Raw genomic sequence first — 9,385 nt, forward strand, 5'->3', positions numbered from 1 at the left:
CGGCCTATTGGTGCCCAAACTCGGAAGCTTCGGCCCTCCCGGGCACTTCCAGAGCTTTCCCCGGGTCTCTTCCAGCACCGGCGCAGGCAGCCACTGTTGACAAGTTGGGTCGGCCTATCCAATATTTGGGGAAATCCCCTATTTGCAACAATTTTAACCATGGGGTCTGCAACTACGGTCAGTGCCGGTTGCTGCATATCTGTTCAGGATGTTTCAGGGCCCATCCGAAGTCTACCTGTTCACTGAGACTGAACAAACATAGTTGACTGAGCCGCATCAACGTTGAGTTACTGCAGGACTGGCTGTCCTCCCACCCATCTGCGGAGCTAGGCCCCTTTTTGGTGGAGGGTTTTACTCATGGCTTCCACACCGGGTTCATTACTTTGCCACAGCAGACCTTTGAATGTCCCAACCTCAGGTCATGTTGCGGGGACATGGGGGCAGTAGACACCTTACTTCAGTCAGAACTGGACAAGGGTTTTGTCATCGGCCCTTTTCGCTGTGTCCCCTTTTCAGTCTTGGAGGGTCAATCCGTTGGGTCTGGTTAAAGGAAAGTTCTCCAATAAACTAAGATTAATTTATGACTTGTCTGCCCCTCATTGCTCCGCTGTGCCCAGCCTCAATTCGCTAATTCCATCGGAGGAGTTTTCCCTCAAGTATGCGTCAATAGATCAGGCCATCCAACGAGTCATCAAGGTAGGGCAGGGCGCTTGGCTGTCCAAGGCGGACATAGCGGACGCCTTCAAACTCCTCCCAATCACACCGTCACTCTGGCAGTGGCACGGGATCAAGTGGAGAGAGTTGTACTATTTTGCCACCAGACTCACCTTCGGGTCCAAAAGCAGTCCATGGCTTTTTGATGTGTTTGCCCAAGCGCTTGAGTGGATTCTCGTCCATAAGGAGCGATGCCATGGGGTCATTCACTACCTGGATGACTTCCTCCTCATCGAGAGTCCCCGGCGAGCCCCCGTGGATTTGCAGAAGCTGCTGGGGGTTTTTTCAGCGCTCAATGTGCCACTGGCAACCAAAAAGCTTGAGGGCCCGGCATGGACTCTCACCTTTTTGGGGGTCGTCTTGGACACCAAAGCCATGCAGGCCAGGCTCCCGGCTGACAAACTAGCCAGGATCAGGGAGTGTATCCACGTCTTCACAGTCTCTCGGGTTTGTACCAGGGTGGAGTTGTTGTCTCTTCTGGGCATGTTAAACTTCGCCATGCGTATCATCCCGCAAGGTAGATCTTTTATTTCCAGGTTGTTGGCCTTGTTACCATCGGCACCAGATTCGGACTCACGGGTCAATCTGGACGCGGCCGCGTTAGCAGACCTCCGCATGTGGGACGAATTCCTCCGGTGTTGGAATGGGGTCGCCATGTTCATTCCCGGGGAATCTTGTTCCTCTCCCCAGGTTGGAACTGACGCGGCGGCCACGGTGGGTTACGCTGCTATTTTTGGCACCCATTGGTTGGCAGGTCCGTGGCCGGAGGATGTCTTTGCCATCCCTGGGTTCACGGAATCTTCTGCCTTGTTCGAGATCTACCCCATAGTGGCCGCAGCCTGGGTGTGGGGCAGCTCTTGGGCAGGGCAGACAGTGGTGTTCTCCACGGACAATCAGGCGGCTGTGGAAATCCTCACCAAGGGGAGGTCCCGGTCCTTGGTCATCATGTCCCTGGTACGCAGATTAATCTGGTTGTCCCTGTATCACGAATTCCATTTTCTATGCAAATTCGTCAGTGGGGTGGAGAATGGTGCGGCGGATGCCCTGTCACGGCTCAATTTCCCGTCTTTCTTTCTGCAGGTCCCGCATGCCGATGCTCAGGCCACGCCATCCCCACAGGCGTCTCTGCTAATGCTGGACTGAACACCCTCTTGCTCGATGCGGCAGTTTTGGTTGGGGCGTCTCTGGCGAACAACACCAAGAAGGCTTACGCCACGGCCTGGAAGGCCTTCCTGGTTTTTCAGTCCTTGCACCCCTGTGACAACGGCCTCGATGTCCGCTATTTGTTGGCATTTGTCACTTACTGCCACACTCGGCTGAGATTGTCTCATGGCACCATCAGGACGTACCTCGCCGGGGTGCAGCACCATCTGTCCCTGCAGGATCCCAATCGTCCTTCCCTCTTCTCAGCCCATGTCATCAAGGCTGCGTTGAGGGGTGTCCTGAAGAGGTGTCCTCCAGCTACCACTTGCCGTCTCCCAGTCACAGGGCACATTTTCCGCGGCATGTCTGGTTTACTGGATGGGCTGCCTTTCGGGAGGCTCCTCAGTGTGGTGTTGAAAGCAGCCATTTATTTAGCTTTCTTTGGGTTCCTCAGGCCAGGCGAGTTTTGCCGTACTGGCCCGGGTTCCCGGATCCTCACGGTCAGTCAGTTGGTTAGACACCCGCACTGTTATAATCTGCATCTAACAGCTTGCAAGACCCAGCAGGTTGGGGCTGGCACCAATGTGTCGTATTTTGAGATTGGCGGGGCGTGGTGCCCCATGCTGGTGTTGGATCAGCTCAAGGCATTGATCTGCAACAAACCCATGAACAGTCCCTTGCTCCCTTTCCCGGTGGCTCCCCTCACGGCGGCCCAGTTCTCTAGTCACTGCCGCACGTTGTGGGCTAGTTTGGGGCTAAACCCGGCAAGCCGGTCGGGTCACTCGTTCAGGATTGGGGCAGCCTCAGCAGCATCCCGTCAGGGGATCCCGGCCCATGTCATACGGAAGTTGGGGAGGTGGAATTCGGCTTGCTTTGCCAGATACATTCCAGATCCGCAGGTTGAGATGGCTCGTGCTTTCAGGCACCTGACTGATTAGGTTTGTCGTTTGCATTAAACATATTCAACATTTACCCCTGTGTCCTTTGCTTTTTTGGCCCCTTTTAGGCGTACCGACCACGTGACCTTTGGCACACTCTCGGGTCTTGTCCAGGATATCTTTCCACGTTCATATCCACATCCACGTGGAGACTCCAAGTACAAATGGGAAGGCCGGCCGCAGGCTGGCCTGAGTTTGTAGGAGGAGTCGGGGGGTTCATAAACCCGCCCTCCTTCTCCTTTCTCCTGCGGCCGGACCTGGTGTTTTCCCCACCCTCCCATCCCCCTTTTAATTATTTCATTCATTCATTTCATTCTTGGGTATGCCCCCTTTTAGGCGTACCGACCACGTGACCTTTGGCACACTCTCAGGTCTTGTCCAGGATATCTTTCCACGTTCATATCCACATCCACGTGGAGACTCCAAGTACAAAAGAAGAGTAAAGCCCCGTACACACGATCGGTTCGTCTGATGAAAACGGACCGATGGACGGACGACGGCGTACATGGCGTTGTGCCGTCATAAGCCCTTTGAGAATCTGGGCCATAGTGTCTACAAAATCGGACTAACTGTGCGATCACTGCTCCCGATGACAGGGAGCAGTAGATCAGTGTCCTGTCACTAGGCAGAACAGGGAAATGCCTTGTTTACATCAGTATCTCCTTGTTCTGCAGCTCCGTGACAAAATCACGGGCGCCCGGCGGACATGGAGTCTGCAGGACCCGCGGGCGCGCTCACCGAGCATGTGGCGGGGGCATGCCCGCATGGTGGCAAATTCAAAGCGACGTTCAGGTACGTCCCTTTGCACAGCCGTGCCATTCTGCCGACGTAAATGTACATTCGGCGCCGCGGCGGTCAGCAAGTGGTTAAACTCACGATTTTTGTGCGTTTTTTATTCTGCCCTTAAACTCCTCTTTTTTTTCCATTTTATATTTAATCTGATTTTATAAAAAATTATTATACAAACATAAAAAAAAATTTTTTATGCATAGACAAATTCGTATGTACATAAATGGCACAATCATTTTGTTAAGCAGATAGTAAAATAATAAACTCCTCTTTTAATTTTAATTTATTCTGGCCATTGAAAAAAAAAACGCTGAAGTGCTAAATGTGCCTAGAGCAGGGCTCGACAAATCCCGGTCGCCAGTGTCCTGGCGACTTGGCTTGGAAGGTGGGCAAAAAATAAAATAAAAAAACTTTTTTTTGTGAGCTGGCGCCATCTGGTGGTGAGCCGTTGGTATTACAAGCTATTACCACCAGATGTGAGCTGGCGCCATCTGGTGGTGAGCCGTTGGTATTACAAGTTAAGCATTACAAGTTAAACAGCAATTCTAATGTCATTTTTCACAATTTTTTAATGCCATCTTCTTCCCTCTAATTAGAACCCCCAAACATTATATATATTTTTTATCCTAACACCCTAGAGAATAAAATGGCGATCGTTACAATACTTTCTGTCACGCCGTATTTGCGCAGCGGTCTTACAAGCTCACTTTTTTGTGAAAAAATTACATTTTTTTTAATAAAAAAAGAAGACAACAGTAAAGTTATCCCCATTTTTTTTAATATTAAGAAAGATAATGTTACGCGGAGTAAACTGATACCCAACATGTCACACTTCAAAATTGTGTCCGCTCGTGGAATGCCGACAAACTTTTACCCTTTAAAATCTTCATAGGCGACGTTTAAAAAAATCTACAGGTTGCATGTTTTGAGTTACAGAGGAGGTCTAGGGCTAGAATTATTGCTCTCGCTCTACCAATCGCGGCGATACCTCACATGTGTGGTTTGAACACCGTTTACATATGCGGGCGCTACTCACGTATGCGTTCGCTTCTGCGCGTAAGCTCGTCGGGACGGGGTGCGTTTTCTGGCTCCTAACTTTTTTAGCTGGCTCCTAGATTCCAAGCAACTTTGTCAAACCCTGGCCTAGAGTTTATAAGCGTTTATGCAACTTTAATAGCGTTCAGCATTTTTTTGTGGTCCGATCAGAATTCACGCTTCTAAACACGATTTTACGGCGTTCAGAAAGCAGGGAATAAATTCCAACACATCCCTTAGTAAAATCAGCACACAGTGTACACAAAAACACTGGCTAGGCACACATACATTTAATCCTTTGATGGATGTTTAACCCCTTCCTAACCAGTGTCATTAGTACAGTGACAGTGCATATTTTTAGCACTGATCACTGTATTATTATCACCGGTTCCCACCCACAAAGTGTCAGTTAGTGTCCAATTGCCTGCTGCAATATCGCAGTCCCGCTATATAAGTCGTTGATCGCCACCATTACTAGAATATTTTGATTTATTTTTTATTATTCCAGTAGATATACTCTAGTTTGTAGAAGAGATAACGTTTGCACAAACCAATCAATATATACTAATTGTTTTATTTTTTTTGTGTTTTTTTTAGTAGTAAAACAAAAATTATAAAAAAGCAATAAAACTATCCCCTATTTTATAAACGCTATAAATTTTGCGCAAACCAACCGATATACGCTTATTGCGATTTTTTTTACCAAAAATAGGTAGAAGAATACATATCGGCCTAAACTGAGGAAAAAAACAATTTTTTATATATATTTTTGGGGGATATTTATTATAGCAAAAAGTAAAAAATATTGATTTTTTTTTCAAAATTGTCGCTCTATTTTTGTTTATAGCGCAAAAAATAAAAACCGCACAGGTGATCAAATACCACCAAAAGAAAGCTCTATTTGTGGGGAAAAAAGGACGCCAATTTTGTTTGGGAGCCACGTCGCACGACCGCGCAATTGTCAGTTAAAGCGACGCAGTGCCGAATTGCAAAAACTGGCCAGGTCCTTTAGCTGCCTAAAGGTCCGGTTTAGCTGCCTGAAGGGGTTAAATGTGACCTCATCTGTGACCTCATCTGTGTTTCTAACTGTAGGGGGGTGTGGCTGTAGGTGTGACGTCATTGATTGTGTTTCCCTATATTAGTGAACACGCGATCGATGACGGCGCCACAGTGAAGAACGGGGAAGCTGTGTTTACACACACCTCTCCCCGTTCTTCAGCTCCGGGGACCGATCGCGGGACTCCAGCGGCGATCGGGTCCGTGGTCACGGAGCTTCGGACCGGGTTGCCGGAGCGCGCCCGCGACCCACGGCTGGGCACTTAAAGAGGACGTACATGTACGTGCTTGTGCCCAGCCGTGCCATTCTGCCGACGTAAATGTGCAGGAGGTGGTCCTTAAAGGAGTTCTCTGACCTAAAACTTTTAACCCCCGCTGTGCCCGGGCTGTAAAACTATACAAAATAAACTTTCACTTACCTGCCTACGATCCCCCGTTGTTCCGATATCGCCGTCCCGTTCTCCGGTCCCGGTCTCTTCCACTTCCTGTGGGTCGGTGACTCACAGTGCGCTCAGCCTATCAGCGGCCGCAGCAATGTCCCGTCGCGGCCGCTGATAGGCTGAGCGCACTGTGAGTCACCGACCCGCAGGAAGTGGAAGAGACCGGGACCGGAGAACGGGACGGCGATATCGGAACAACGGGGGATCGTAGGCAGGTAAGTGAAAGTTTATTTTGTATAGTTTTACAGCCCGGGCACAGCGGGGGTTAAAAGTTTTAGGTCAGAGAACTCCTTTAAGTGGTTAAGCTAGTGCATTGTTGGTTCACTTATTTTTTCCTTCAATTTGCCTTCTAAATGTTTTTTTTTCTTTGTCTGAATTTCTCACTTCCTGTTTCTCCTCAGTAAGCTGTTCTAGCTGACTAACCCCCAGCCACAACGGCTCGGATGATGGTGGCAAGCTTACTGAGGAGGAACAGGAAGTGAGAAATTCAGACAAAGAAAAAAAAAATTAGAAGGGAAATTGAAGGAAAAGGTAAGTGAACCAACAATGCACTTGTAGGGCCCCAGAAAGTCTCCATGACTCCCTGCCAAGAAGAAGGGAGGCATACAGACTGGCAGCATGCAGGAGGAAACAGCAAGCTACGAGGAGAGCTGCAAGAACACTCCAACGCTATTGCATTCCTCTCCATCAATCACAATGTTATATTGCTGATAATTATACACTAATTAACCACTTTGATTTAATGCCTCCCTCCCCCGCACTTCTGTGTGCACTAAATGGGCTGCGTTGCCTGTAATAGATTGCAAAAAGAAAGAGACTGATATGACTGGGGAATCCCATGTATTTACAATGCTGAAAAAAAAATATTGGTTGGTGTGTGAGGGGGTAAGAAGGTGCTGGAGGGGGGGGGGGTACTTAAAAATTAGTGTAGCACGGCCCCCCTAGAGGGCTGCTTTGATTTACAGTGCCTTGCAAAAGTATTCACCCCCCTTGGCATTTTTCGTGTTTTGTTGCCTCACAACCTGGAATTAACATGGATTATTTGAGGATTTCCGTCATTGAATTTACAGAACACGCCCCGCTGGCCTGCTTGGTCCCTGGCTTGGCACCCAATATTGCTCTGCAAGCGTCACCTCCGCTGGTTGGGTCCCTGGTTTGACATCTGCTGAAGTTTCCCAATTCTTCACCGTCCCCGGTTGGTGAGAATACTGCTCTGGTACTTGCTTCAGCTACTCACGGTGGTCCCTGGTAACAAGGTGGTCGGTCCCTCAGTGGCGACAGCTTTCCCTCTTCCCCAGACCACAACAGGTTCTCCGGCCGGCAGAACCATCACTTTTGGTTGGACTGCAAGCCACAATCCCAACCCTGCACTGCTCTCTTGCTTCTGGATAGGCCCTCAGATGGCCTAACAGCCCGATGTCCCTGGGATAGGCCTCAGGCTCTGGCCTAGAAGCCCGGGGCAATACAACACACGCCCACCCAGACAGCTGTCCAGGTGGCACAGAACCCTGATCACCTGACTCCACCCAAATAAATTGTCTCTCCCAGCAGGCCAAGGGACCCAAGAAGATCCCTGCCCATGGGCTAAGACGCCCCATCTATTCCTAATCTGTCCTTGCAATGCCCTTGTCTTATCTAATGTCACCACCAGATACCCGGCCATCTAGTGACAGAAGAGAGAAGTGCAGCAAGTCCAGAATTAGGGTGCAATCAATTGATCCCCTATCAATTGGGCAAGGCAACTATCACATGGCAGCTAAATGTACTAGCAACCCTGCCTAAACATCAGGGTGCTACGTCAGTATAAAATTCCAGTATACTGTATATCCCATAGTTTGTAGACGCTGTGGGCCAGATTCACGTATTTCCGCGTAACTTAGCCGCGGCGTAACGTATCACATTTACGTTACACCTCCGCAAGTTTTACGGGCAAGTGCTTGATTCACAAAGCACTTGCCTGTAAAGTTGCGGCGGCGTAGCGTAAATCCGCCCGGCGCAAGGCCGCCTAATTTAAATGGGGCGGGGACCATTTAAATTAGGCGCGTTCCCGCGCCGAACGTACTGCGCATGCTCCGTCCCTAAAATTTCCCGACGTGCATTGCGCTAAATGACGTCGCAAGGACGTCATTGGTTTCGACGTTAACGTAAATGGCGTCCAGCGCCATTCACGGATGACTTACGCAAACGACGTGAAATTTCAAATTTCGACGCGGGAACGACGGCCATACACATTGGCTAGACCACCTAGAGGGCAGGTTTAGTTTTACGCCGCGTATCTCTACGGAAACGACGTAAATTTACAGCAACGGGCAAAGCGTACGTTCGTGAATCGGCGTAACTAGTCATTTGCATATTCTACGCCGACCGCAATGGAATCGCCACCTAGCGGCCGGCCTAGAATTGCAGCCTAAGATCCGACGGTGTAAGTCAAATACACCTGTCGGATCTTTGGGAGATCTATGCGTAACTGATTCTATGAATCAGGCGCATAGTTACGACGGACGGAACTCAGAGATACGACGGCGTATCAGGAGATACGCCGTCGTATCTCTTTTGTGAATCTGGCCCTATAACTTTTGCACAAACCAATTAATATACGCTTATTGGGATTTTTTTTTACCAAAAACATGTAGCAGGATACATAATGGCCTAAATTGATGAAGACATTTTTTTTTATTGGATATGTTTTATAGCAGAAAGTAAAAAAGATTGTTATTTTTTTCAAAATTTCAGTCTTTTTTTTGTTTATAGCTCAAAAATTTAAAAAGCGCAGAGGTGATCAAATACCACCAAAAGAAAGCTCTATTTGTGGGGGGAAAAAATGACATTTTATTTGGGTACAACATTGCACGACCGCACAATTGACAGTTAACCGCTTAAGGACCAGCGCACGACGATATACGTCAACAAAATGGCACGGCTGGGCAGATGGACGTACATGTACGTCCCCTTTAAGATGTAGCTTTGTGGGGGGCGTGCGTGCCCGCCGCAAGCTTCGTGAGTCCGACCGCGGGTCCCGCAGACGTGATGTCCACAGGGATTCCCACGATCGTTTCTCACGGAGAGGAAGAACAGGGAAATGCTGATGTAAACAAACATTTCCCCATTCTTCCTAGTGACAGGACACCGATCACAGCCCCGATCAGGACACCGATCTGTCTCTTGTCACACATAGCCCATAACCCCCAACCGTCCCGGATTCCGCGGGATCCTCCTGGAATTCTAAGTGTGTCCCGGGGTCCCGCGGACTAGACTAGATTCCCGGAACAC

Source organism: Rana temporaria, chromosome 6, assembly GCF_905171775.1.
Source record: "Rana temporaria chromosome 6, aRanTem1.1, whole genome shotgun sequence".
NCBI lineage: Eukaryota > Metazoa > Chordata > Amphibia > Anura > Ranidae > Rana > Rana temporaria.